This window comes from Schistocerca cancellata, unplaced genomic scaffold (assembly GCF_023864275.1).
Source record: "Schistocerca cancellata isolate TAMUIC-IGC-003103 unplaced genomic scaffold, iqSchCanc2.1 HiC_scaffold_872, whole genome shotgun sequence".
NCBI lineage: Eukaryota > Metazoa > Arthropoda > Insecta > Orthoptera > Acrididae > Schistocerca > Schistocerca cancellata.
This window is the reverse complement of record NW_026046882.1, coordinates 46,829-72,071: the sequence shown is the minus strand read 5'-3', so window position 1 is coordinate 72,071 and position 25,243 is coordinate 46,829. Positions and strand designations below refer to the sequence as shown.

Below are 25,243 nucleotides of genomic sequence, written 5' to 3'. Positions count from 1 at the left end.
TTATTTAGAGCTTGACGTCGCGCCCAAGCGAGTGAGCACATTTCGCCTACGGCTTAGGCCGCCCACCTAGTGTGGCTGCTCGGTGTCTGCAGGCAGCGAGGGGCTGCAACCTTCCCGTGTTCGCACATCTGAAGCCCCATTGTGCACTCGACAGTTCATGCCAACTCACTGCCTCGCACTTTACTACTGTGTACCACTCTTGTCGTCCAACTGCAAAAGACTGGGCCACAACACGTTTCCGCGTCTCCATTGCACTGCGCAAACTACGAAACGCTCCCCAAACATGGCACTCACCAATGCAGACGACTTTTCCGACTTTACACGACGCTCACGCAACGCTCACGCTAGTGACAGCCTTATTTAGAGCTTGACGTCGCGCCCAAGCGAGTGAGCACATTTCGCCTACGGCTTAGGCCGCCCACCTAGTGTGGCTGCTCGGTGTCTGCAGGCAGCGAGGGGCTGCAACCTTCCCGTGTTCGCACATCTGAAGCCCCATTGTGCACTCGACAGTTCATGCCAACTCACTGCCTCGCACTTTACTACTGTGTACCACTCTTGTCGTCCAACTGCAAAAGACTGGGCCACAACACGTTTCCGCGTCTCCATTGCACTGCGCAAACTACGAAACGCTCCCCAAACATGGCACTCACCAATGCAGACGACTTTTCCGACTTTACACGACGCTCACGCAACGCTCACGCTAGTGACAGCCTTATTTAGAGCTTGACGTCGCGCCCAAGCGAGTGAGCACATATCGCCTACGGCTTAGGCCGCCCACCTAGTGTGGCTGCTCGGTGTCTGCAGGCAGCGAGGGGCTGCAACCTTCCCGTGTTCGCACATCTGAAGCCCCATTGTGCACTCAACTGTTCATGCGAACTCACTGCCTCGCACTTTACTACTGTGTACCACTCTTGTCGTCCAACTGCAAAAGACTGGGCCACAACACGTTTCCGCGTCTCCATTGCACTGCGCAAACTACGAAACGCTCCCCAAACATGGCACTCACCAATGCAGACGACTTTTCCGACTTTACACGACGCTCACGCAACGCTCACGCTAGTGACAGCCTTATTTAGAGCTTGACGTCGCGCCCAAGCGAGTGAGCACATTTCGCCTACGGCTTAGGCCGCCCAACTAGTGTGGCTGCTCGGTGTCTGCAGGCAGCGAGGGGCTGCAACCTTCCCGTGTTCGCGCCTATGTCACCTCTGCTTGCTTGTCAGAGACAGAGTATCGCAAAACATACAACTCACTCCATGAATTGATTGCTACGGCATCTGTCATCAGCAGTCACAACTAGCAACACCAGTAGCAGCCGACTGCACGTAAAGAATGGGAATGTGCAGTGGGATTTTTGTGAACTCGGCGCAAGGCAGATCTTTCCGACATAGGTTTGAGAATCTTAAGGGAGGACTTGTACTGTTTCTAAATTCAGTGTAGCGGTGGGAGGAGGGTGCTTCTTGCGCGTAACAGTACGCTTGCCAATTGTGGCTGCTAATCGTTCGCTCGTATCTGCCTTGACACATTCGCTGGCTGTGAATTATTCCACTTGCATGGCAGTGTGGACATGTTGGTGTGTTAAAAATTCTGGAGGCGCTGGGTATCGATCCCAGTACCTCTCGCATGCTAAGCGAGCGCTCTACCATCTGAGCTACGCCCCCTGATGACAAATAGTGCTACATACAACCATATCAATACCACAGACCCTTGCACTCTCATTATTCCGCAGACAAACACTACTCTCAATGTGGCCGCGAGGGTGTCTTTCAGGTTTTCGGCATTCTGTATCGAATCGTAGTTGGCCAAAATTAAAGTGGCACGCACAACGTCGAAAATAGCGTTCGGCCACCACTCTGAGTAAGACGGACGTGTTGTCCACTCTCTAGACTTCATTGAGGTTAGGCCGTTATACCTAAGACAGATTTGCAGTCGATGACACCTCGACAACAGCCGGTCCTCACATTTACGTCTAGCGCTCCTTACGTCAGTATACATCATATGAGTCTGTGACGCTGGCTTTGCAACATCTTGCGTGTCTTTAGGCTCGCCGCGACCAACACTTACCATGCACTGTCCACAAAACATGGAGGCGCCGGGGCTTGAACCCGGGACCTTTCACATGCAAAGCGAACGCTCTACCAACTGAGCTACGCCCCCAAGCGCAACAGAGCTGCGCTGTTTTCCTTTCTTTGCTACTCTGAAGTGCACGGACCTGATGGTTGGTTGGTTTGTAGGGGTGAAGGGACCAGTGTACAAAGGCGTGGTCACGTTCATATACACATGAGTTCCAAGTAGTTTCGATGTTCTGGTGTTACGACTACAAATTCCGTCTGTATTTAACGTCTTAAATTGAAAGGACTGTCGACTGATGACCACAGCAGTTGAGACCCATAGTGCTCAGAGCCATTTCTCGAAAGGACAGTCACAAATTGCTCCGTTTTCACTCCTTGTCGGCAATCACACCGCGCCTCAGGTAACAAGCACATCTGAAGCCCCATTGTGCACTCGACTGTTCATGCCAACTCACTGCCTCGCACTTTACTACTGTGTACCACTCTTGTCGTCCAACTGCAAAAGACTGGGCCACAACACGTTTCCGCGTCTCCATTGCACTGCGCAAACTACGAAACGCTCCCCAAACATGGCACTCACCAATGCAGACGACTTTTCCGACTTTACACGACGCTCACGCAACGCTCACGCTAGTGACAGCCTTATTTAGAGCTTGACGTCGCGCCCAAGCGAGTGAGCACATTTCGCCTACGGCTTAGGCCGCCCACCTAGTGTGGCTGCTCGGTGTCTGCAGGCAGCGAGGGGCTGCAACCTTCCCGTGTTCGCACATCTGAAGCCCCATTGTGCACTCGACAGTTCATGCCAACTCACTGCCTCGCACTTTACTACTGTGTACCACTCTTGTCGTCCAACTGCAAAAGACTGGGCCACAACACGTTTCCGCGTCTCCATTGCACTGCGCAAACTACGAAACGCTCCCCAAACATGGCACTCACCAATGCAGACGACTTTTCCGACTTTACACGACGCTCACGCAACGCTCACGCTAGTGACAGCCTTATTTAGAGCTTGACGTCGCGCCCAAGCGAGTGAGCACATTTCGCCTACGGCTTAGGCCGCCCACCTAGTGTGGCTGCTCGGTGTCTGCAGGCAGCGAGGGGCTGCAACCTTCCCGTGTTCGCGCCTATGTCACCTCTGCTTGCTTGTCAGAGACAGAGTATCGCAAAACATACAACTCACTCCATGAATTGATTGCTACGGCATCTGTCATCAGCAGTCACAACTAGCAACACCAGTAGCAGCCGACTGCACGTAAAGAATGGGAATGTGCAGTGGGATTTTTGTGAACTCGGCGCAAGGCAGATCTTTCCGACATAGGTTTGAGAATCTTAAGGGAGGACTTGTACTGTTTCTAAATTCAGTGTAGCGGTGGGAGGAGGGTGCTTCTTGCGCGTAACAGTACGCTTGCCAATTGTGGCTGCTAATCGTTCGCTCGTATCTGCCTTGACACATTCGCTGGCTGTGAATTATTCCACTTGCATGGCAGTGTGGACATGTTGGTGTGTTAAAAATTCTGGAGGCGCTGGGTATCGATCCCAGTACCTCTCGCATGCTAAGCGAGCGCTCTACCATCTGAGCTACGCCCCCTGATGACAAATAGTGCTACATACAACCATATCAATACCACAGACCCTTGCACTCTCATTATTCCGCAGACAAACACTACTCTCAATGTGGCCGCGAGGGTGTCTTTCAGGTTTTCTGCATTCTGTATCGAATCGTAGTTGGCCAAAATTAAAGTGGCACGCACAACGTCGAAAATAGCGTTCGGCCACCACTCTGAGTAAGACGGACGTGTTGTCCACTCTCTAGACTTCATTGAGGTTAGGCCGTTATACCTAAGACAGATTTGCAGTCGATGACACCTCGACAACAGCCGGTCCTCACATTTACGTCTTGCTCTCCTTACGTCAGTATACATCATATGAGTCTGTGACGCTGGCTTTGCAACATCTTGCGTGTCTTTAGGCTCGCCGCGACCAACACTTACCATGCACTGTCCACAAAACATGGAGGCGCCGGGGCTTGAACCCGGGACCTTTCACATGCAAAGCGAACGCTCTACCAACTGAGCTACGCCCCCAAGCGCAACAGAGCTGCGCTGTTTTCCTTTCTTTGCTACTCTGAAGTGCACGGACCTGATGGTTGGTTGGTTTGTAGGGGTGAAGGGACCAGTGTACAAAGGCGCGGTCACGTTCATATACACATGAGTTCCAAGTAGTTTCGATGTTCTGGTGTTACGACTACAAATTCCGTCTGTATTTAACGTCTTAAATTGAAAGGACTGTCGACTGATGACCACAGCAGTTGAGACCCATAGTGCTCAGAGCCATTTCTCGAAAGGACAGTCACAAATTGCTCCGTTTTCACTCCTTGTCGGCAATCACACCGCGCCTCAGGTAACAAGCACATCTGAAGCCCCATTGTGCACTCGACTGTTCATGCCAACTCACTGCCTCGCACTTTACTACTGTGTACCACTCTTGTCGTCCAACTGCAAAAGACTGGGCCACAACACGTTTCCGCGTCTCCATTGCACTGCGCAAACTACGAAACGCTCCCCAAACATGGCACTCACCAATGCAGACGACTTTTCCGACTTTACACGACGCTCACGCTAGTGACAGCCTTATTTAGAGCTTGACGTCGCGCCCAAGCGAGTGAGCACATTTCGCCTACGGCTTAGGCCGCCCACCTAGTGTGGCTGCTCGGTGTCTGCAGGCAGCGAGGGGCTGCAACCTTCCCGTGTTCGCGCCTATGTCACCTCTGCTTGCTTGTCAGAGACAGAGTATCGCAAAACATACAACTCACTCCATGAATTGATTGCTACGGCATCTGTCATCAGCAGTCACAACTAGCAACACCAGTAGCAGCCGACTGCACGTAAAGAATGGGAATGTGCAGTGGGATTTTTGTGAACTCGGCGCAAGGCAGATCTTTCCGACATAGGTTTGAGAATCTTAAGGGAGGACTTGTACTGTTTCTAAATTCAGTGTAGCGGTGGGAGGAGGGTGCTTCTTGCGCGTAACAGTACGCTTGCCAATTGTGGCTGCTAATCGTTCGCTCGTATCTGCCTTGACACATTCGCTGGCTGTGAATTATTCCACTTGCATGGCAGTGTGGACATGTTGGTGTGTTAAAAATTCTGGAGGCGCTGGGTATCGATCCCAGTACCTCTCGCATGCTAAGCGAGCGCTCTACCATCTGAGCTACGCCCCCTGATGACAAATAGTGCTACATACAACCATATCAATACCACAGACCCTTGCACTCTCATTATTCCGCAGACAAACACTACTCTCAATGTGGCCGCGAGGGTGTCTTTCAGGTTTTCTGCATTCTGTATCGAATCGTAGTTGGCCAAAATTAAAGTGGCACGCACAACGTCGAAAATAGCGTTCGGCCACCACTCTGAGTAAGACGGACGTGTTGTCCACTCTCTAGACTTCATTGAGGTTAGGCCGTTATACCTAAGACAGATTTGCAGTCGATGACACCTCGACAACAGCCGGTCCTCACATTTACGTCTAGCGCTCCTTACGTCAGTATACATCATATGAGTCTGTGACGCTGGCTTTGCAACATCTTGCGTGTCTTTAGGCTCGCCGCGACCAACACTTACCATGCACTGTCCACAAAACATGGAGGCGCCGGGGCTTGAACCCGGGACCTTTCACATGCAAAGCGAACGCTCTACCAACTGAGCTACGCCCCCAAGCGCAACAGAGCTGCGCTGTTTTCCTTTCTTTGCTACTCTGAAGTGCACGGACCTGATGGTTGGTTGGTTTGTAGGGGTGAAGGGACCAGTGTACAAAGGCGTGGTCACGTTCATATACACATGAGTTCCAAGTACTTTCGATGTTCTGGTGTTACGACTACAAATTCCGTCTGTATTTAACGTCTTAAATTGAAAGGACTGTCGACTGATGACCACAGCAGTTGAGACCCATAGTGCTCAGAGCCATTTCTCGAAAGGACAGTCACAAATTGCTCCGTTTTCACTCCTTGTCGGCAATCACACCGCGCCTCAGGTAACAAGCACATCTGAAGCCCCATTGTGCACTCGACTGTTCATGCCAACTCACTGCCTCGCACTTTACTACTGTGTACCACTCTTGTCGTCCAACTGCAAAAGACTGGGCCACAACACGTTTCCGCGTCTCCATTGCACTGCGCAAACTACGAAACGCTCCCCAAACATGGCACTCACCAATGCAGACGACTTTTCCGACTTTACACGACGCTCACGCAACGCTCACGCTAGTGACAGCCTTATTTAGAGCTTGACGTCGCGCCCAAGCGAGTGAGCACATTTCGCCTACGGCTTAGGCCGCCCACCTAGTGTGGCTGCTCGGTGTCTGCAGGCAGCGAGGGGCTGCAACCTTCCCGTGTTCGCACATCTGAAGCCCCATTGTGCACTCGACAGTTCATGCCAACTCACTGCCTCGCACTTTACTACTGTGTACCACTCTTGTCGTCCAACTGCAAAAGACTGGGCCACAACACGTTTCCGCGTCTCCATTGCACTGCGCAAACTACGAAACGCTCCCCAAACATGGCACTCACCAATGCAGACGACTTTTCCGACTTTACACGACGCTCACGCAACGCTCACGCTAGTGACAGCCTTATTTAGAGCTTGACGTCGCGCCCAAGCGAGTGAGCACATTTCGCCTACGGCTTAGGCCGCCCACCTAGTGTGGCTGCTCGGTGTCTGCAGGCAGCGAGGGGCTGCAACCTTCCCGTGTTCGCACATCTGAAGCCCCATTGTGCACTCGACTGTTCATGCCAACTCACTGCCTCGCACTTTACTACTGTGTACCACTCTTGTCGTCCAACTGCAAAAGACTGGGCCACAACACGTTTCCGCGTCTCCATTGCACTGCGCAAACTACGAAACGCTCCCCAAACATGGCACTCACCAATGCAGACGACTTTTCCGACTTTACACGACGCTCACACAACGCTCACGCTAGTGACAGCCTTATTTAGAGCTTGACGTCGCGCCCAAGCGAGTGAGCACATTTCGCCTACGGCTTAGGCCGCCCACCTAGTGTGGCTGCTCGGTGTCTGCAGGCAGCGAGGGGCTGCAACCTTCCCGTGTTCGCGCCTATGTCACCTCTGCTTGCTTGTCAGAGACAGAGTATCGCAAAACATACAACTCACTCCATGAATTGATTGCTACGGCATCTGTCATCAGCAGTCACAACTAGCAACACCAGTAGCAGCCGACTGCACGTAAAGAATGGGAATGTGCAGTGGGATTTTTGTGAACTCGGCGCAAGGCAGATCTTTCCGACATAGGTTTGAGAATCTTAAGGGAGGACTTGTACTGTTTCTAAATTCAGTGTAGCGGTGGGAGGAGGGTGCTTCTTGCGCGTAACAGTACGCTTGCCAATTGTGGCTGCTAATCGTTCGCTCGTATCTGCCTTGACACATTCGCTGGCTGTGAATTATTCCACTTGCATGGCAGTGTGGACATGTTGGTGTGTTAAAAATTCTGGAGGCGCTGGGTATCGATCCCAGTACCTCTCGCATGCTAAGCGAGCGCTCTACCATCTGAGCTACGCCCCCTGATGACAAATAGTGCTACATACAACCATATCAATACCACAGACCCTTGCACTCTCATTATTCCGCAGACAAACACTACTCTCAATGTGGCCGCGAGGGTGTCTTTCAGGTTTTCTGCATTCTGTATCGAATCGTAGTTGGCCAAAATTAAAGTGGCACGCACAACGTCGAAAATAGCGTTCGGCCACCACTCTGAGTAAGACGGACGTGTTGTCCACTCTCTAGACTTCATTGAGGTTAGGCCGTTATACCTAAGACAGATTTGCAGTCGATGACACCTCGACAACAGCCGGTCCTCACATTTACGTCTAGCGCTCCTTACGTCAGTATACATCATATGAGTCTGTGACGCAGGCTTTGCAACATCTTGCGTGTCTTTAGGCTCGCCGCGACCAACACTTACCATGCACTGTCCACAAAACATGGAGGCGCCGGGGCTTGAACCCGGGACCTTTCACATGCAAAGCGAACGCTCTACCAACTGAGCTACGCCCCCAAGCGCAACAGAGCTGCGCTGTTTTCCTTTCTTTGCTACTCTGAAGTGCACGGACCTGATGGTTGGTTGGTTTGTAGGGGTGAAGGGACCAGTGTACAAAGGCGTGGTCACGTTCATATACACATGAGTTCCAAGTAGTTTCGATGTTCTGGTGTTACGACTACAAATTCCGTCTGTATTTAACGTCTCAAATTGAAAGGACTGTCGACTGATGACCACAGCAGTTGAGACCCATAGTGCTCAGAGCCATTTCTCGAAAGGACAGTCACAAATTGCTCCGTTTTCACTCCTTGTCGGCAATCACACCGCGCCTCAGGTAACAAGCACATCTGAAGCCCCATTGTGCACTCGACTGTTCATGCCAACTCACTGCCTCGCACTTTACTACTGTGTACCACTCTTGTCGTCCAACTGCAAAAGACTGGGCCACAACACGTTTCCGCGTCTCCATTGCACTGCGCAAACTACGAAACGCTCCCCAAACATGGCACTCACCAATGCAGACGACTTTTCCGACTTTACACGACGCTCACGCAACGCTCACGCTAGTGACAGCCTTATTTAGAGCTTGACGTCGCGCCCAAGCGAGTGAGCACATTTCGCCTACGGCTTAGGCCGCCCACCTAGTGTGGCTGCTCGGTGTCTGCAGGCAGCGAGGGGCTGCAACCTTCCCGTGTTCGCACATCTGAAGCCCCATTGTGCACTCGACAGTTCATGCCAACTCACTGCCTCGCACTTTACTACTGTGTACCACTCTTGTCGTCCAACTGCAAAAGACTGGGCCACAACACGTTTCCGCGTCTCCATTGCACTGCGCAAACTACGAAACGCTCCCCAAACATGGCACTCACCAATGCAGACGACTTTTCCGACTTTACACGACGCTCACGCAACGCTCACGCTAGTGACAGCCTTATTTAGAGCTTGACGTCGCGCCCAAGCGAGTGAGCACATTTCGCCTACGGCTTAGGCCGCCCACCTAGTGTGGCTGCTCGGTGTCTGCAGGCAGCGAGGGGCTGCAACCTTCCCGTGTTCGCACATCTGAAGCCCCATTGTGCACTCGACTGTTCATGCCAACTCACTGCCTCGCACTTTACTACTGTGTACCACTCTTGTCGTCCAACTGCAAAAGACTGGGCCACAACACGTTTCCGCGTCTCCATTGCACTGCGCAAACTACGAAACGCTCCCCAAACATGGCACTCACCAATGCAGACGACTTTTCCGACTTTACACGACGCTCACGCAACGCTCACGCTAGTGACAGCCTTATTTAGAGCTTGACGTCGCGCCCAAGCGAGTGAGCACATTTCGCCTACGGCTTAGGCCGCCCACCTAGTGTGGCTGCTCGGTGTCTGCAGGCAGCGAGGGGCTGCAACCTTCCCGTGTTCGCGCCTATGTCACCTCTGCTTGCTTGTCAGAGACAGAGTATCGCAAAACATACAACTCACTCCATGAATTGATTGCTACGGCATCTGTCATCAGCAGTCACAACTAGCAACACCAGTAGCAGCCGACTGCACGTAAAGAATGGGAATGTGCAGTGGGATTTTTGTGAACTCGGCGCAAGGCAGATCTTTCCGACATAGGTTTGAGAATCTTAAGGGAGGACTTGTACTGTTTCTAAATTCAGTGTAGCGGTGGGAGGAGGGTGCTTCTTGCGCGTAACAGTACGCTTGCCAATTGTGGCTGCTAATCGTTCGCTCGTATCTGCCTTGACACATTCGCTGGCTGTGAATTATTCCACTTGCATGGCAGTGTGGACATGTTGGTGTGTTAAAAATTCTGGAGGCGCTGGGTATCGATCCCAGTACCTCTCGCATGCTAAGCGAGCGCTCTACCATCTGAGCTACGCCCCCTGATGACAAATAGTGCTACATACAACCATATCAATACCACAGACCCTTGCACTCTCATTATTCCGCAGACAAACACTACTCTCAATGTGGCCGCGAGGGTGTCTTTCAGGTTTTCTGCATTCTGTATCGAATCGTAGTTGGCCAAAATTAAAGTGGCACGCACAACGTCGAAAATAGCGTTCGGCCACCACTCTGAGTAAGACGGACGTGTTGTCCACTCTCTAGACTTCATTGAGGTTAGGCCGTTATACCTAAGACAGATTTGCAGTCGATGACACCTCGACAACAGCCGGTCCTCACATTTACGTCTTGCTCTCCTTACGTCAGTATACATCATATGAGTCTGTGACGCTGGCTTTGCAACATCTTGCGTGTCTTTAGGCTCGCCGCGACCAACACTTACCATGCACTGTCCACAAAACATGGAGGCGCCGGGGCTTGAACCCGGGACCTTTCACATGCAAAGCGAACGCTCTACCAACTGAGCTACGCCCCCAAGCGCAACAGAGCTGCGCTGTTTTCCTTTCTTTGCTACTCTGAAGTGCACGGACCTGATGGTTGGTTGGTTTGTAGGGGTGAAGGGACCAGTGTACAAAGGCGCGGTCACGTTCATATACACATGAGTTCCAAGTAGTTTCGATGTTCTGGTGTTACGACTACAAATTCCGTCTGTATTTAACGTCTTAAATTGAAAGGACTGTCGACTGATGACCACAGCAGTTGAGACCCATAGTGCTCAGAGCCATTTCTCGAAAGGACAGTCACAAATTGCTCCGTTTTCACTCCTTGTCGGCAATCACACCGCGCCTCAGGTAACAAGCACATCTGAAGCCCCATTGTGCACTCGACTGTTCATGCCAACTCACTGCCTCGCACTTTACTACTGTGTACCACTCTTGTCGTCCAACTGCAAAAGACTGGGCCACAACACGTTTCCGCGTCTCCATTGCACTGCGCAAACTACGAAACGCTCCCCAAACATGGCACTCACCAATGCAGACGACTTTTCCGACTTTACACGACGCTCACGCTAGTGACAGCCTTATTTAGAGCTTGACGTCGCGCCCAAGCGAGTGAGCACATTTCGCCTACGGCTTAGGCCGCCCACCTAGTGTGGCTGCTCGGTGTCTGCAGGCAGCGAGGGGCTGCAACCTTCCCGTGTTCGCGCCTATGTCACCTCTGCTTGCTTGTCAGAGACAGAGTATCGCAAAACATACAACTCACTCCATGAATTGATTGCTACGGCATCTGTCATCAGCAGTCACAACTAGCAACACCAGTAGCAGCCGACTGCACGTAAAGAATGGGAATGTGCAGTCAGATTTTTGTGAACTCGGCGCAAGGCAGATCTTTCCGACATAGGTTTGAGAATCTTAAGGGAGGACTTGTACTGTTTCTAAATTCAGTGTAGCGGTGGGAGGAGGGTGCTTCTTGCGCGTAACAGTACGCTTGCCAATTGTGGCTGCTAATCGTTCGCTCGTATCTGCCTTGACACATTCGCTGGCTGTGAATTATTCCACTTGCATGGCAGTGTGGACATGTTGGTGTGTTAAAAATTCTGGAGGCGCTGGGTATCGATCCCAGTACCTCTCGCATGCTAAGCGAGCGCTCTACCATCTGAGCTACGCCCCCTGATGACAAATAGTGCTACATACAACCATATCAATACCACAGACCCTTGCACTCTCATTATTCCGCAGACAAACACTACTCTCAATGTGGCCGCGAGGGTGTCTTTCAGGTTTTCTGCATTCTGTATCGAATCGTAGTTGGCCAAAATTAAAGTGGCACGCACAACGTCGAAAATAGCGTTCGGCCACCACTCTGAGTAAGACGGACGTGTTGTCCACTCTCTAGACTTCATTGAGGTTAGGCCGTTATACCTAAGACAGATTTGCAGTCGATGACACCTCGACAACAGCCGGTCCTCACATTTACGTCTTGCTCTCCTTACGTCAGTATACATCATATGAGTCTGTGACGCTGGCTTTGCAACATCTTGCGTGTCTTTAGGCTCGCCGCGACCAACACTTACCATGCACTGTCCACAAAACATGGAGGCGCCGGGGCTTGAACCCGGGACCTTTCACATGCAAAGCGAACGCTCTACCAACTGAGCTACGCCCCCAAGCGCAACAGAGCTGCGCTGTTTTCCTTTCTTTGCTACTCTGAAGTGCACGGACCTGATGGTTGGTTGGTTTGTAGGGGTGAAGGGACCAGTGTACAAAGGCGCGGTCACGTTCATATACACATGAGTTCCAAGTAGTTTCGATGTTCTGGTGTTACGACTACAAATTCCGTCTGTATTTAACGTCTTAAATTGAAAGGACTGTCGACTGATGACCACAGCAGTTGAGACCCATAGTGCTCAGAGCCATTTCTCGAAAGGACAGTCACAAATTGCTCCGTTTTCACTCCTTGTCGGCAATCACACCGCGCCTCAGGTAACAAGCACATCTGAAGCCCCATTGTGCACTCGACTGTTCATGCCAACTCACTGCCTCGCACTTTACTACTGTGTACCACTCTTGTCGTCCAACTGCAAAAGACTGGGCCACAACACGTTTCCGCGTCTCCATTGCACTGCGCAAACTACGAAACGCTCCCCAAACATGGCACTCACCAATGCAGACGACTTTTCCGACTTTACACGACGCTCACGCAACGCTCACGCTAGTGACAGCCTTATTTAGAGCTTGACGTCGCGCCCAAGCGAGTGAGCACATTTCGCCTACGGCTTAGGCCGCCCACCTAGTGTGGCTGCTCGGTGTCTGCAGGCAGCGAGGGGCTGCAACCTTCCCGTGTTCGCGCCTATGTCACCTCTGCTTGCTTGTCAGAGACAGAGTATCGCAAAACATACAACTCACTCCATGAATTGATTGCTACGGCATCTGTCATCAGCAGTCACAACTAGCAACACCAGTAGCAGCCGACTGCACGTAAAGAATGGGAATGTGCAGTGGGATTTTTGTGAACTCGGCGCAAGGCAGATCTTTCCGACATAGGTTTGAGAATCTTAAGGGAGGACTTGTACTGTTTCTAAATTCAGTGTAGCGGTGGGAGGAGGGTGCTTCTTGCGCGTAACAGTACGCTTGCCAATTGTGGCTGCTAATCGTTCGCTCGTATCTGCCTTGACACATTCGCTGGCTGTGAATTATTCCACTTGCATGGCAGTGTGGACATGTTGGTGTGTTAAAAATTCTGGAGGCGCTGGGTATCGATCCCAGTACCTCTCGCATGCTAAGCGAGCGCTCTACCATCTGAGCTACGCCCCCTGATGACAAATAGTGCTACATACAACCATATCAATACCACAGACCCTTGCACTCTCATTATTCCGCAGACAAACACTACTCTCAATGTGGCCGCGAGGGTGTCTTTCAGGTTTTCTGCATTCTGTATCGAATCGTAGTTGGCCAAAATTAAAGTGGCACGCACAACGTCGAAAATAGCGTTCGGCCACCACTCTGAGTAAGACGGACGTGTTGTCCACTCTCTAGACTTCATTGAGGTTAGGCCGTTATACCTAAGACAGATTTGCAGTCGATGACACCTCGACAACAGCCGGTCCTCACATTTACGTCTTGCTCTCCTTACGTCAGTATACATCATATGAGTCTGTGACGCTGGCTTTGCAACATCTTGCGTGTCTTTAGGCTCGCCGCGACCAACACTTACCATGCACTGTCCACAAAACATGGAGGCGCCGGGGCTTGAACCCGGGACCTTTCACATGCAAAGCGAACGCTCTACCAACTGAGCTACGCCCCCAAGCGCAACAGAGCTGCGCTGTTTTCCTTTCTTTGCTACTCTGAAGTGCACGGACCTGATGGTTGGTTGGTTTGTAGGGGTGAAGGGACCAGTGTACAAAGGCGCGGTCACGTTCATATACACATGAGTTCCAAGTAGTTTCGATGTTCTGGTGTTACGACTACAAATTCCGTCTGTATTTAACGTCTTAAATTGAAAGGACTGTCGACTGATGACCACAGCAGTTGAGACCCATAGTGCTCAGAGCCATTTCTCGAAAGGACAGTCACAAATTGCTCCGTTTTCACTCCTTGTCGGCAATCACACCGCGCCTCAGGTAACAAGCACATCTGAAGCCCCATTGTGCACTCGACTGTTCATGCCAACTCACTGCCTCGCACTTTACTACTGTGTACCACTCTTGTCGTCCAACTGCAAAAGACTGGGCCACAACACGTTTCCGCGTCTCCATTGCACTGCGCAAACTACGAAACGTTCCCCAAACATGGCACTCACCAATGCAGACGACTTTTCCGACTTTACACGACGCTCACGCTAGTGACAGCCTTATTTAGAGCTTGACGTCGCGCCCAAGCGAGTGAGCACATTTCGCCTACGGCTTAGGCCGCCCACCTAGTGTGGCTGCTCGGTGTCTGCAGGCAGCGAGGGGCTGCAACCTTCCCGTGTTCGCGCCTATGTCACCTCTGCTTGCTTGTCAGAGACAGAGTATCGCAAAACATACAACTCACTCCATGAATTGATTGCTACGGCATCTGTCATCAGCAGTCACAACTAGCAACACCAGTAGCAGCCGACTGCACGTAAAGAATGGGAATGTGCAGTGGGATTTTTGTGAACTCGGCGCAAGGCAGATCTTTCCGACATAGGTTTGAGAATCTTAAGGGAGGACTTGTACTGTTTCTAAATTCAGTGTAGCGGTGGGAGGAGGGTGCTTCTTGCGCGTAACAGTACGCTTGCCAATTGTGGCTGCTAATCGTTCGCTCGTATCTGCCTTGACACATTCGCTGGCTGTGAATTATTCCACTTGCATGGCAGTGTGGACATGTTGGTGTGTTAAAAATTCTGGAGGCGCTGGGTATCGATCCCAGTACCTCTCGCATGCTAAGCGAGCGCTCTACCATCTGAGCTACGCCCCCTGATGACAAATAGTGCTACATACAACCATATCAATACCACAGACCCTTGCACTCTCATTATTCCGCAGACAAACACTACTCTCAATGTGGCCGCGAGGGTGTCTTTCAGGTTTTCTGCATTCTGTATCGAATCGTAGTTGGCCAAAATTAAAGTGGCACGCACAACGTCGAAAATAGCGTTCGGCCACCACTCTGAGTAAGACGGACGTGTTGTCCACTCTCTAGACTTCATTGAGGTTAGGCCGTTATACCTAAGACAGATTTGCAGTCGATGACACCTCGACAACAGCCGGTCCTCACATTTACGTCTTGCTCTCCTTACGTCAGTATACATCATATGAGTCTGTGACGCTGGCTTTGCAACATCTTGCGTGTCTTTCGGCTCGCCGCGACCAACACTTACCATGCACTGTCCACAAAACATGGAGGCGCCGGGGCTTGAACCCGGGACCTTTCACATGCAAAGCGAACGCTCTACCAACTGAGCTACGCCCCCAAGCGCAACAGAGCTGCGCTGTTTTCCTTTCTTTGCTACTCTGAAGTGCACGGACCTGATGGTTGGTTGGTTTGTAGGGGTGAAGGGACCAGTGTACAAAGGCGCGGTCACGTTCATATACACATGAGTTCCAAGTAGTTTCGATGTTCTGGTGTTACGACTACAAATTCCGTCTGTATTTAACGTCTTAAATTGAAAGGACTGTCGACTGATGACCACAGCAGTTGAGACCCATAGTGCTCAGAGCCATTTCTCGAAAGGACAGTCACAAATTGCTCCGTTTTCACTCCTTGTCGGCAATCACACCGCGCCTCAGGTAACAAGCACATCTGAAGCCCCATTGTGCACTCGACTGTTCATGCCAACTCACTGCCTCGCACTTTACTACTGTGTACCACTCTTGTCGTCCAACTGCAAAAGACTGGGCCACAACACGTTTCCGCGTCTCCATTGCACTGCGCAAACTACGAAACGCTCCCCAAACATGGCACTCACCAATGCAGACGACTTTTCCGACTTTACACGACGCTCACGCAACGCTCACGCTAGTGACAGCCTTATTTAGAGCTTGACGTCGCGCCCAAGCGAGTGAGCACATTTCGCCTACGGCTTAGGCCGCCCACCTAGTGTGGCTGCTCGGTGTCTGCAGGCAGCGAGGGGCTGCAACCTTCCCGTGTTCGCGCCTATGTCACCTCTGCTTGCTTGTCAGAGACAGAGTATCGCAAAACATACAACTCACTCCATGAATTGATTGCTACGGCATCTGTCATCAGCAGTCACAACTAGCAACACCAGTAGCAGCCGACTGCACGTAAAGAATGGGAATGTGCAGTGGGATTTTTGTGAACTCGGCGCAAGGCAGATCTTTCCGACATAGGTTTGAGAATCTTAAGGGAGGACTTGTACTGTTTCTAAATTCAGTGTAGCGGTGGGAGGAGGGTGCTTCTTGCGCGTAACAGTACGCTTGCCAATTGTGGCTGCTAATCGTTCGCTCGTATCTGCCTTGACACATTCGCTGGCTGTGAATTATTCCACTTGCATGGCAGTGTGGACATGTTGGTGTGTTAAAAATTCTGGAGGCGCTGGGTATCGATCCCAGTACCTCTCGCATGCTAAGCGAGCGCTCTACCATCTGAGCTACGCCCCCTGATGACAAATAGTGCTACATACAACCATATCAATACCACAGACCCTTGCACTCTCATTATTCCGCAGACAAACACTACTCTCAATGTGGCCGCGAGGGTGTCTTTCAGGTTTTCTGCATTCTGTATCGAATCGTAGTTGGCCAAAATTAAAGTGGCACGCACAACGTCGAAAATAGCGTTCGGCCACCACTCTGAGTAAGACGGACGTGTTGTCCACTCTCTAGACTTCATTGAGGTTAGGCCGTTATACCTAAGACAGATTTGCAGTCGATGACACCTCGACAACAGCCGGTCCTCACATTTACGTCTTGCTCTCCTTACGTCAGTATACATCATATGAGTCTGTGACGCTGGCTTTGCAACATCTTGCGTGTCTTTAGGCTCGCCGCGACCAACACTTACCATGCACTGTCCACAAAACATGGAGGCGCCGGGGCTTGAACCCGGGACCTTTCACATGCAAAGCGAACGCTCTACCAACTGAGCTACGCCCCCAAGCGCAACAGAGCTGCGCTGTTTTCCTTTCTTTGCTACTCTGAAGTGCACGGACCTGATGGTTGGTTGGTTTGTAGGGGTGAAGGGACCAGTGTACAAAGGCGCGGTCACGTTCATATACACATGAGTTCCAAGTAGTTTCGATGTTCTGGTGTTACGACTACAAATTCCGTCTGTATTTAACGTCTTAAATTGAAAGGACTGTCGACTGATGACCACAGCAGTTGAGACCCATAGTGCTCAGAGCCATTTCTCGAAAGGACAGTCACAAATTGCTCCGTTTTCACTCCTTGTCGGCAATCACACCGCGCCTCAGGTAACAAGCACATCTGAAGCCCCATTGTGCACTCGACTGTTCATGCCAACTCACTGCCTCGCACTTTACTACTGTGTACCACTCTTGTCGTCCAACTGCAAAAGACTGGGCCACAACACGTTTCCGCGTCTCCATTGCACTGCGCAAACTACGAAACGTTCCCCAAACATGGCACTCACCAATGCAGACGACTTTTCCGACTTTACACGACGCTCACGCTAGTGACAGCCTTATTTAGAGCTTGACGTCGCGCCCAAGCGAGTGAGCACATTTCGCCTACGGCTTAGGCCGCCCACCTAGTGTGGCTGCTCGGTGTCTGCAGGCAGCGAGGGGCTGCAACCTTCCCGTGTTCGCGCCTATGTCACCTCTGCTTGCTTGTCAGAGACAGAGTATCGCAAAACATACAACTCACTCCATGAATTGATTGCTACGGCATCTGTCATCAGCAGTCACAACTAGCAACACCAGTAGCAGCCGACTGCACGTAAAGAATGGGAATGTGCAGTGGGATTTTTGTGAACTCGGCGCAAGGCAGATCTTTCCGACATAGGTTTGAGAATCTTAAGGGAGGACTTGTACTGTTTCTAAATTCAGTGTAGCGGTGGGAGGAGGGTGCTTCTTGCGCGTAACAGTACGCTTGCCAATTGTGGCTGCTAATCGTTCGCTCGTATCTGCCTTGACACATTCGCTGGCTGTGAATTATTCCACTTGCATGGCAGTGTGGACATGTTGGTGTGTTAAAAATTCTGGAGGCGCTGGGTATCGATCCCAGTACCTCTCGCATGCTAAGCGAGCGCTCTACCATCTGAGCTACGCCCCCTGATGACAAATAGTGCTACATACAACCATATCAATACCACAGACCCTTGCACTCTCATTATTCCGCAGACAAACACTACTCTCAATGTGGCCGCGAGGGTGTCTTTCAGGTTTTCTGCATTCTGTATCGAATCGTAGTTGGCCAAAATTAAAGTGGCACGCACAACGTCGAAAATAGCGTTCGGCCACCACTCTGAGTAAGACGGACGTGTTGTCCACTCTCTAGACTTCATTGAGGTTAGGCCGTTATACCTAAGACAGATTTGCAGTCGATGACACCTCGACAACAGCCGGTCCTCACATTTACGTCTTGCTCTCCTTACGTCAGTATACATCATATGAGTCTGTGACGCTGGCTTTGCAACATCTTGCGTGTCTTTAGGCTCGCCGCGACCAACACTTACCATGCACTGTCCACAAAACATGGAGGCGCCGGGGCTTGAACCCGGGACCTTTCACATGCAAAGCGAACGCTCTACCAACTGAGCTACGCCCCCAAGCGCAACAGAGCTGCGCTGTTTTCCTTTCTTTGCTACTCTGAAGTGCACGGACCTGATGGTTGGTTGGTTTGTAGGGGTGAAGGGACCAGTGTACAAAGGCGCGGTCACGTTCATATACACATGAGTTCCAAGTAGTTTCGATGTTCTGGTGTTACGACTACAAATTCCGTCTGTATTTAACGTCTTAAATTGAAAGGACTGTCGACTGATGACCACAGCAGTTGAGACCCATAGTGCTCAGAGCCATTTCTCGAAAGGACAGTCACAAATTGCTCCGTTTTCACTCCTTGTCGGCAATCACACCGCGCCTCAGGTAACAAGCACATCTGAAGCCCCATTGTGCACTCGACTGTTCATGCCAACTCACTGCCTCGCACTTTACTACTGTGTACCACTCTTGTCGTCCAACTGCAAAAGACTGGGCCACAACACGTTTCCGCGTCTCCATTGCACTGCGCAAACTACGAAACGCTCCCCAAACATGGCACTCACCAATGCAGACGACTTTTCCGACTTTACACGACGCTCACGCAACGCTCACGCTAGTGACAGCCTTATTTAGAGCTTGACGTCGCGCCCAAGCGAGTGAGCACATTTCGCCTACGGCTTAGGCCGCCCACCTAGTGTGGCTGCTCGGTGTCTGCAGGCAGCGAGGGGCTGCAACCTTCCCGTGTTCGCGCCTATGTCACCTCTGCTTGCTTGTCAGAGACAGAGTATCGCAAAACATACAACTCACTCCATGAATTGATTGCTACGGCATCTGTCATCAGCAGTCACAACTAGCAACACCAGTAGCAGCCGACTGCACGTAAAGAATGGGAATGTGCAGTGGGATTTTTGTGAACTCGGCGCAAGGCAGATCTTTCCGACATAGGTTTGAGAATCTTAAGGGAGGACTTGTACTGTTTCTAAATTCAGTGTAGCGGTGGGAGGAGGGTGCTTCTTGCGCGTAACAGTACGCTTGCCAATTGTGGCTGCTAATCGTTCGCTCGTATCTGCCTTGACACATTCGCTGGCTGTGAATTATTCCACTTGCATGGCAGTGTGGACATGTTGGTGTGTTAAAAATTCTGGAGGCGCTGGGTATCGATCCCAGTACCTCTCGCATGCTAAGCGAGCGCTCTACCATCTGAGCTACGCCCCCTGATGACAAATAGTGCTACATACAACCATATCAATACCACAGACCCTTGCACTCTCATTATTCCGCAGACAAACACTACTCTCAATGTGGCCGCGAGGGTGTCTTTCAGGTTTTCTGCATTCTGTATCGAATCGTAGTTGGCCAAAATTAAAGTGGCACGCACAACGTCGAAAATAGCGTTCGGCCACCACTCTGAGTAAGACGGACGTGTTGTCCACTCTCTAGACTTCATTGAGGTTAGGCCGTTATACCTAAGACAGATTTGCAGTCGATGACACCTCGACAACAGCCGGTCCTCACATTTACGTCTTGCTCTCCTTACGTCAGTATACATCATATGAGTCTGTGACGCTGGCTTTGCAACATCTTGCGTGTCTTTAGGCTCGCCGCGACCAACACTTACCATGCACTGTCCACAAAACATGGAGGCGCCGGGGCTTGAACCCGGGACCTTTCACATGCAAAGCGAACGCTCTACCAACTGAGCTACGCCCCCAAGCGCAACAGAGCTGCGCTGTTTTCCTTTCTTTGCTACTCTGAAGTGCACGGACCTGATGGTTGGTTGGTTTGTAGGGGTGAAGGGACCAGTGTACAAAGGCGCGGTCACGTTCATATACACATGAGTTCCAAGTAGTTTCGATGTTCTGGTGTTACGACTACAAATTCCGTCTGTATTTAACGTCTTAAATTGAAAGGACTGTCGACTGATGACCACAGCAGTTGAGACCCATAGTGCTCAGAGCCATTTCTCGAAAGGACAGTCACAAATTGCTCCGTTTTCACTCCTTGTCGGCAATCACACCGCGCCTCAGGTAACAAGCACATCTGAAGCCCCATTGTGCACTCGACTGTTCATGCCAACTCACTGCCTCGCACTTTACTACTGTGTACCACTCTTGTCGTCCAACTGCAAAAGACTGGGCCACAACACGTTTCCGCGTCTCCATTGCACTGCGCAAACTACGAAACGTTCCCCAAACATGGCACTCACCAATGCAGACGACTTTTCCGACTTTACACGACGCTCACGCTAGTGACAGCCTTATTTAGAGCTTGACGTCGCGCCCAAGCGAGTGAGCACATTTCGCCTACGGCTTAGGCCGCCCACCTAGTGTGGCTGCTCGGTGTCTGCAGGCAGCGAGGGGCTGCAACCTTCCCGTGTTCGCGCCTATGTCACCTCTGCTTGCTTGTCAGAGACAGAGTATCGCAAAACATACAACTCACTCCATGAATTGATTGCTACGGCATCTGTCATCAGCAGTCACAACTAGCAACACCAGTAGCAGCCGACTGCACGTAAAGAATGGGAATGTGCAGTGGGATTTTTGTGAACTCGGCGCAAGGCAGATCTTTCCGACATAGGTTTGAGAATCTTAAGGGAGGACTTGTACTGTTTCTAAATTCAGTGTAGCGGTGGGAGGAGGGTGCTTCTTGCGCGTAACAGTACGCTTGCCAATTGTGGCTGCTAATCGTTCGCTCGTATCTGCCTTGACACATTCGCTGGCTGTGAATTATTCCACTTGCATGGCAGTGTGGACATGTTGGTGTGTTAAAAATTCTGGAGGCGCTGGGTATCGATCCCAGTACCTCTCGCATGCTAAGCGAGCGCTCTACCATCTGAGCTACGCCCCCTGATGACAAATAGTGCTACATACAACCATATCAATACCACAGACCCTTGCACTCTCATTATTCCGCAGACAAACACTACTCTCAATGTGGCCGCGAGGGTGTCTTTCAGGTTTTCTGCATTCTGTATCGAATCGTAGTTGGCCAAAATTAAAGTGGCACGCACAACGTCGAAAATAGCGTTCGGCCACCACTCTGAGTAAGACGGACGTGTTGTCCACTCTCTAGACTTCATTGAGGTTAGGCCGTTATACCTAAGACAGATTTGCAGTCGATGACACCTCGACAACAGCCGGTCCTCACATTTACGTCTTGCTCTCCTTACGTCAGTATACATCATATGAGTCTGTGACGCTGGCTTTGCAACATCTTGCGTGTCTTTAGGCTCGCCGCGACCAACACTTACCATGCACTGTCCACAAAACATGGAGGCGCCGGGGCTTGAACCCGGGACCTTTCACATGCAAAGCGAACGCTCTACCAACTGAGCTACGCCCCCAAGCGCAACAGAGCTGCGCTGTTTTCCTTTCTTTGCTACTCTGAAGTGCACGGACCTGATGGTTGGTTGGTTTGTAGGGGTGAAGGGACCAGTGTACAAAGGCGCGGTCACGTTCATATACACATGAGTTCCAAGTAGTTTCGATGTTCTGGTGTTACGACTACAAATTCCGTCTGTATTTAACGTCTTAAATTGAAAGGACTGTCGACTGATGACCACAGCAGTTGAGACCCATAGTGCTCAGAGCCATTTCTCGAAAGGACAGTCACAAATTGCTCCGTTTTCACTCCTTGTCGGCAATCACACCGCGCCTCAGGTAACAAGCACATCTGAAGCCCCATTGTGCACTCGACTGTTCATGCCAACTCACTGCCTCGCACTTTACTACTGTGTACCACTCTTGTCGTCCAACTGCAAAAGACTGGGCCACAACACGTTTCCGCGTCTCCATTGCACTGCGCAAACTACGAAACGCTCCCCAAACATGGCACTCACCAATGCAGACGACTTTTCCGACTTTACACGACGCTCACGCAACGCTCACGCTAGTGACAGCCTTATTTAGAGCTTGACGTCGCGCCCAAGCGAGTGAGCACATTTCGCCTACGGCTTAGGCCGCCCACCTAGTGTGGCTGCTCGGTGTCTGCAGGCAGCGAGGGGCTGCAACCTTCCCGTGTTCGCGCCTATGTCACCTCTGCTTGCTTGTCAGAGACAGAGTATCGCAAAACATACAACTCACTCCATGAATTGATTGCTACGGCATCTGTCATCAGCAGTCACAACTAGCAACACCAGTAGCAGCCGACTGCACGTAAAGAATGGGAATGTGCAGTGGGATTTTTGTGAACTCGGCGCAAGGCAGATCTTTCCGACATAGGTTTGAGAATCTTAAGGGAGGACTTGTACTGTTTCTAAATTCAGTGTAGCGGTGGGAGGAGGGTGCTTCTTGCGCGTAACAGTACGCTTGCCAATTGTGGCTGCTAATCGTTCGCTCGTATCTGCCTTGACACATTCGCTGGCTGTGAATTATTCCACTTGCATGGCAGTGTGGACATGTTGGTGTGTTAAAAATTCTGGAGGCGCTGGGTATCGATCCCAGTACCTCTCGCATGCTAAGCGAGCGCTCTACCATCTGAGCTACGCCCCCTGATGACAAATAGTGCTACATACAACCATATCAATACCACAGACCCTTGCACTCTCATTATTCCGCAGACAAACACTACTCTCAATGTGGCCGCGAGGGTGTCTTTCAGGTTTTCTGCATTCTGTATCGAATCGTAGTTGGCCAAAATTAAAGTGGCACGCACAACGTCGAAAATAGCGTTCGGCCACCACTCTGAGTAAGACGGACGTGTTGTCCACTCTCTAGACTTCATTGAGGTTAGGCCGTTATACCTAAGACAGATTTGCAGTCGATGACACCTCGACAACAGCCGGTCCTCACATTTACGTCTTGCTCTCCTTACGTCAGTATACATCATATGAGTCTGTGACGCTGGCTTTGCAACATCTTGCGTGTCTTTAGGCTCGCCGCGACCAACACTTACCATGCACTGTCCACAAAACATGGAGGCGCCGGGGCTTGAACCCGGGACCTTTCACATGCAAAGCGAACGCTCTACCAACTGAGCTACGCCCCCAAGCGCAACAGAGCTGCGCTGTTTTCCTTTCTTTGCTACTCTGAAGTGCACGGACCTGATGGTTGGTTGGTTTGTAGGGGTGAAGGGACCAGTGTACAAAGGCGCGGTCACGTTCATATACACATGAGTTCCAAGTAGTTTCGATGTTCTGGTGTTACGACTACAAATTCCGTCTGTATTTAACGTCTTAAATTGAAAGGACTGTCGACTGATGACCACAGCAGTTGAGACCCATAGTGCTCAGAGCCATTTCTCGAAAGGACAGTCACAAATTGCTCCGTTTTCACTCCTTGTCGGCAATCACACCGCGCCTCAGGTAACAAGCACATCTGAAGCCCCATTGTGCACTCGACTGTTCATGCCAACTCACTGCCTCGCACTTTACTACTGTGTACCACTCTTGTCGTCCAACTGCAAAAGACTGGGCCACAACACGTTTCCGCGTCTCCATTGCACTGCGCAAACTACGAAACGCTCCCCAAACATGGCACTCACCAATGCAGACGACTTTTCCGACTTTACACGACGCTCACGCTAGTGACAGCCTTATTTAGAGCTTGACGTCGCGCCCAAGCGAGTGAGCACATTTCGCCTACGGCTTAGGCCGCCCACCTAGTGTGGCTGCTCGGTGTCTGCAGGCAGCGAGGGGCTGCAACCTTCCCGTGTTCGCGCCTATGTCACCTCTGCTTGCTTGTCAGAGACAGAGTATCGCAAAACATACAACTCACTCCATGAATTGATTGCTACGGCATCTGTCATCAGCAGTCACAACTAGCAACACCAGTAGCAGCCGACTGCACGTAAAGAATGGGAATGTGCAGTGGGATTTTTGTGAACTCGGCGCAAGGCAGATCTTTCCGACATAGGTTTGAGAATCTTAAGGGAGGACTTGTACTGTTTCTAAATTCAGTGTAGCGGTGGGAGGAGGGTGCTTCTTGCGCGTAACAGTACGCTTGCCAATTGTGGCTGCTAATCGTTCGCTCGTATCTGCCTTGACACATTCGCTGGCTGTGAATTATTCCACTTGCATGGCAGTGTGGACATGTTGGTGTGTTAAAAATTCTGGAGGCGCTGGGTATCGATCCCAGTACCTCTCGCATGCTAAGCGAGCGCTCTACCATCTGAGCTACGCCCCCTGATGACAAATAGTGCTACATACAACCATATCAATACCACAGACCCTTGCACTCTCATTATTCCGCAGACAAACACTACTCTCAATGTGGCCGCGAGGGTGTCTTTCAGGTTTTCTGCATTCTGTATCGAATCGTAGTTGGCCAAAATTAAAGTGGCACGCACAACGTCGAAAATAGCGTTCGGCCACCACTCTGAGTAAGACGGACGTGTTGTCCACTCTCTAGACTTCATTGAGGTTAGGCCGTTATACCTAAGACAGATTTGCAGTCGATGACACCTCGACAACAGCCGGTCCTCACATTTACGTCTTGCTCTCCTTACGTCAGTATACATCATATGAGTCTGTGACGCTGGCTTTGCAACATCTTGCGTGTCTTTCGGCTCGCCGCGACCAACACTTACCATGCACTGTCCACAAAACATGGAGGCGCCGGGGCTTGAACCCGGGACCTTTCACATGCAAAGCGAACGCTCTACCAACTGAGCTACGCCCCCAAGCGCAACAGAGCTG

The 25,243-nt window shown here is 51.1% G+C and overlaps 28 non-coding genes across 28 annotated transcripts; all 28 read right to left on the bottom strand.

The window, feature by feature from the left end:
- Nucleotides 1-1,585: 1,585 nt before the first annotated feature.
- Nucleotides 1,586-1,658, bottom strand: Trnaa-agc (transfer RNA alanine (anticodon AGC)). Its single transcript has one exon. It is a non-coding gene; the product is annotated as a tRNA-Ala (tRNA).
- A 423-nt stretch (nt 1,659-2,081) lies between these two features.
- On the bottom strand, nt 2,082-2,154 carry Trnaa-ugc (transfer RNA alanine (anticodon UGC)). Its single transcript has one exon. It is a non-coding gene; the product is annotated as a tRNA-Ala (tRNA).
- Nucleotides 2,155-3,584: 1,430 nt separating this feature from the next.
- Trnaa-agc (transfer RNA alanine (anticodon AGC)) lies at nt 3,585-3,657 on the bottom strand. The gene has a single exon. It is a non-coding gene; the product is annotated as a tRNA-Ala (tRNA).
- A 423-nt stretch (nt 3,658-4,080) lies between these two features.
- Trnaa-ugc (transfer RNA alanine (anticodon UGC)) lies at nt 4,081-4,153 on the bottom strand. The gene has a single exon. It is a non-coding gene; the product is annotated as a tRNA-Ala (tRNA).
- A 1,063-nt stretch (nt 4,154-5,216) lies between these two features.
- Nucleotides 5,217-5,289, bottom strand: Trnaa-agc (transfer RNA alanine (anticodon AGC)). The gene has a single exon. It is a non-coding gene; the product is annotated as a tRNA-Ala (tRNA).
- A 423-nt stretch (nt 5,290-5,712) lies between these two features.
- Trnaa-ugc (transfer RNA alanine (anticodon UGC)) lies at nt 5,713-5,785 on the bottom strand. Its single transcript has one exon. It is a non-coding gene; the product is annotated as a tRNA-Ala (tRNA).
- Nucleotides 5,786-7,571: 1,786 nt separating this feature from the next.
- Trnaa-agc (transfer RNA alanine (anticodon AGC)) lies at nt 7,572-7,644 on the bottom strand. Its single transcript has one exon. It is a non-coding gene; the product is annotated as a tRNA-Ala (tRNA).
- Nucleotides 7,645-8,067: 423 nt separating this feature from the next.
- On the bottom strand, nt 8,068-8,140 carry Trnaa-ugc (transfer RNA alanine (anticodon UGC)). Its single transcript has one exon. It is a non-coding gene; the product is annotated as a tRNA-Ala (tRNA).
- Nucleotides 8,141-9,926: 1,786 nt separating this feature from the next.
- Trnaa-agc (transfer RNA alanine (anticodon AGC)) lies at nt 9,927-9,999 on the bottom strand. The gene has a single exon. It is a non-coding gene; the product is annotated as a tRNA-Ala (tRNA).
- Nucleotides 10,000-10,422: 423 nt separating this feature from the next.
- On the bottom strand, nt 10,423-10,495 carry Trnaa-ugc (transfer RNA alanine (anticodon UGC)). Its single transcript has one exon. It is a non-coding gene; the product is annotated as a tRNA-Ala (tRNA).
- A 1,063-nt stretch (nt 10,496-11,558) lies between these two features.
- Nucleotides 11,559-11,631, bottom strand: Trnaa-agc (transfer RNA alanine (anticodon AGC)). Its single transcript has one exon. It is a non-coding gene; the product is annotated as a tRNA-Ala (tRNA).
- A 423-nt stretch (nt 11,632-12,054) lies between these two features.
- Trnaa-ugc (transfer RNA alanine (anticodon UGC)) lies at nt 12,055-12,127 on the bottom strand. The gene has a single exon. It is a non-coding gene; the product is annotated as a tRNA-Ala (tRNA).
- A 1,074-nt stretch (nt 12,128-13,201) lies between these two features.
- Trnaa-agc (transfer RNA alanine (anticodon AGC)) lies at nt 13,202-13,274 on the bottom strand. The gene has a single exon. It is a non-coding gene; the product is annotated as a tRNA-Ala (tRNA).
- Nucleotides 13,275-13,697: 423 nt separating this feature from the next.
- On the bottom strand, nt 13,698-13,770 carry Trnaa-ugc (transfer RNA alanine (anticodon UGC)). Its single transcript has one exon. It is a non-coding gene; the product is annotated as a tRNA-Ala (tRNA).
- Nucleotides 13,771-14,833: 1,063 nt separating this feature from the next.
- Trnaa-agc (transfer RNA alanine (anticodon AGC)) lies at nt 14,834-14,906 on the bottom strand. Its single transcript has one exon. It is a non-coding gene; the product is annotated as a tRNA-Ala (tRNA).
- Nucleotides 14,907-15,329: 423 nt separating this feature from the next.
- Trnaa-ugc (transfer RNA alanine (anticodon UGC)) lies at nt 15,330-15,402 on the bottom strand. The gene has a single exon. It is a non-coding gene; the product is annotated as a tRNA-Ala (tRNA).
- A 1,074-nt stretch (nt 15,403-16,476) lies between these two features.
- Trnaa-agc (transfer RNA alanine (anticodon AGC)) lies at nt 16,477-16,549 on the bottom strand. Its single transcript has one exon. It is a non-coding gene; the product is annotated as a tRNA-Ala (tRNA).
- A 423-nt stretch (nt 16,550-16,972) lies between these two features.
- Nucleotides 16,973-17,045, bottom strand: Trnaa-ugc (transfer RNA alanine (anticodon UGC)). The gene has a single exon. It is a non-coding gene; the product is annotated as a tRNA-Ala (tRNA).
- Nucleotides 17,046-18,108: 1,063 nt separating this feature from the next.
- Trnaa-agc (transfer RNA alanine (anticodon AGC)) lies at nt 18,109-18,181 on the bottom strand. Its single transcript has one exon. It is a non-coding gene; the product is annotated as a tRNA-Ala (tRNA).
- A 423-nt stretch (nt 18,182-18,604) lies between these two features.
- Trnaa-ugc (transfer RNA alanine (anticodon UGC)) lies at nt 18,605-18,677 on the bottom strand. The gene has a single exon. It is a non-coding gene; the product is annotated as a tRNA-Ala (tRNA).
- Nucleotides 18,678-19,751: 1,074 nt separating this feature from the next.
- Trnaa-agc (transfer RNA alanine (anticodon AGC)) lies at nt 19,752-19,824 on the bottom strand. The gene has a single exon. It is a non-coding gene; the product is annotated as a tRNA-Ala (tRNA).
- A 423-nt stretch (nt 19,825-20,247) lies between these two features.
- On the bottom strand, nt 20,248-20,320 carry Trnaa-ugc (transfer RNA alanine (anticodon UGC)). Its single transcript has one exon. It is a non-coding gene; the product is annotated as a tRNA-Ala (tRNA).
- A 1,063-nt stretch (nt 20,321-21,383) lies between these two features.
- Nucleotides 21,384-21,456, bottom strand: Trnaa-agc (transfer RNA alanine (anticodon AGC)). Its single transcript has one exon. It is a non-coding gene; the product is annotated as a tRNA-Ala (tRNA).
- A 423-nt stretch (nt 21,457-21,879) lies between these two features.
- Nucleotides 21,880-21,952, bottom strand: Trnaa-ugc (transfer RNA alanine (anticodon UGC)). Its single transcript has one exon. It is a non-coding gene; the product is annotated as a tRNA-Ala (tRNA).
- A 1,074-nt stretch (nt 21,953-23,026) lies between these two features.
- Trnaa-agc (transfer RNA alanine (anticodon AGC)) lies at nt 23,027-23,099 on the bottom strand. The gene has a single exon. It is a non-coding gene; the product is annotated as a tRNA-Ala (tRNA).
- A 423-nt stretch (nt 23,100-23,522) lies between these two features.
- Nucleotides 23,523-23,595, bottom strand: Trnaa-ugc (transfer RNA alanine (anticodon UGC)). Its single transcript has one exon. It is a non-coding gene; the product is annotated as a tRNA-Ala (tRNA).
- A 1,063-nt stretch (nt 23,596-24,658) lies between these two features.
- Nucleotides 24,659-24,731, bottom strand: Trnaa-agc (transfer RNA alanine (anticodon AGC)). The gene has a single exon. It is a non-coding gene; the product is annotated as a tRNA-Ala (tRNA).
- Nucleotides 24,732-25,154: 423 nt separating this feature from the next.
- Trnaa-ugc (transfer RNA alanine (anticodon UGC)) lies at nt 25,155-25,227 on the bottom strand. The gene has a single exon. It is a non-coding gene; the product is annotated as a tRNA-Ala (tRNA).
- Nucleotides 25,228-25,243: the final 16 nt, after the last annotated feature.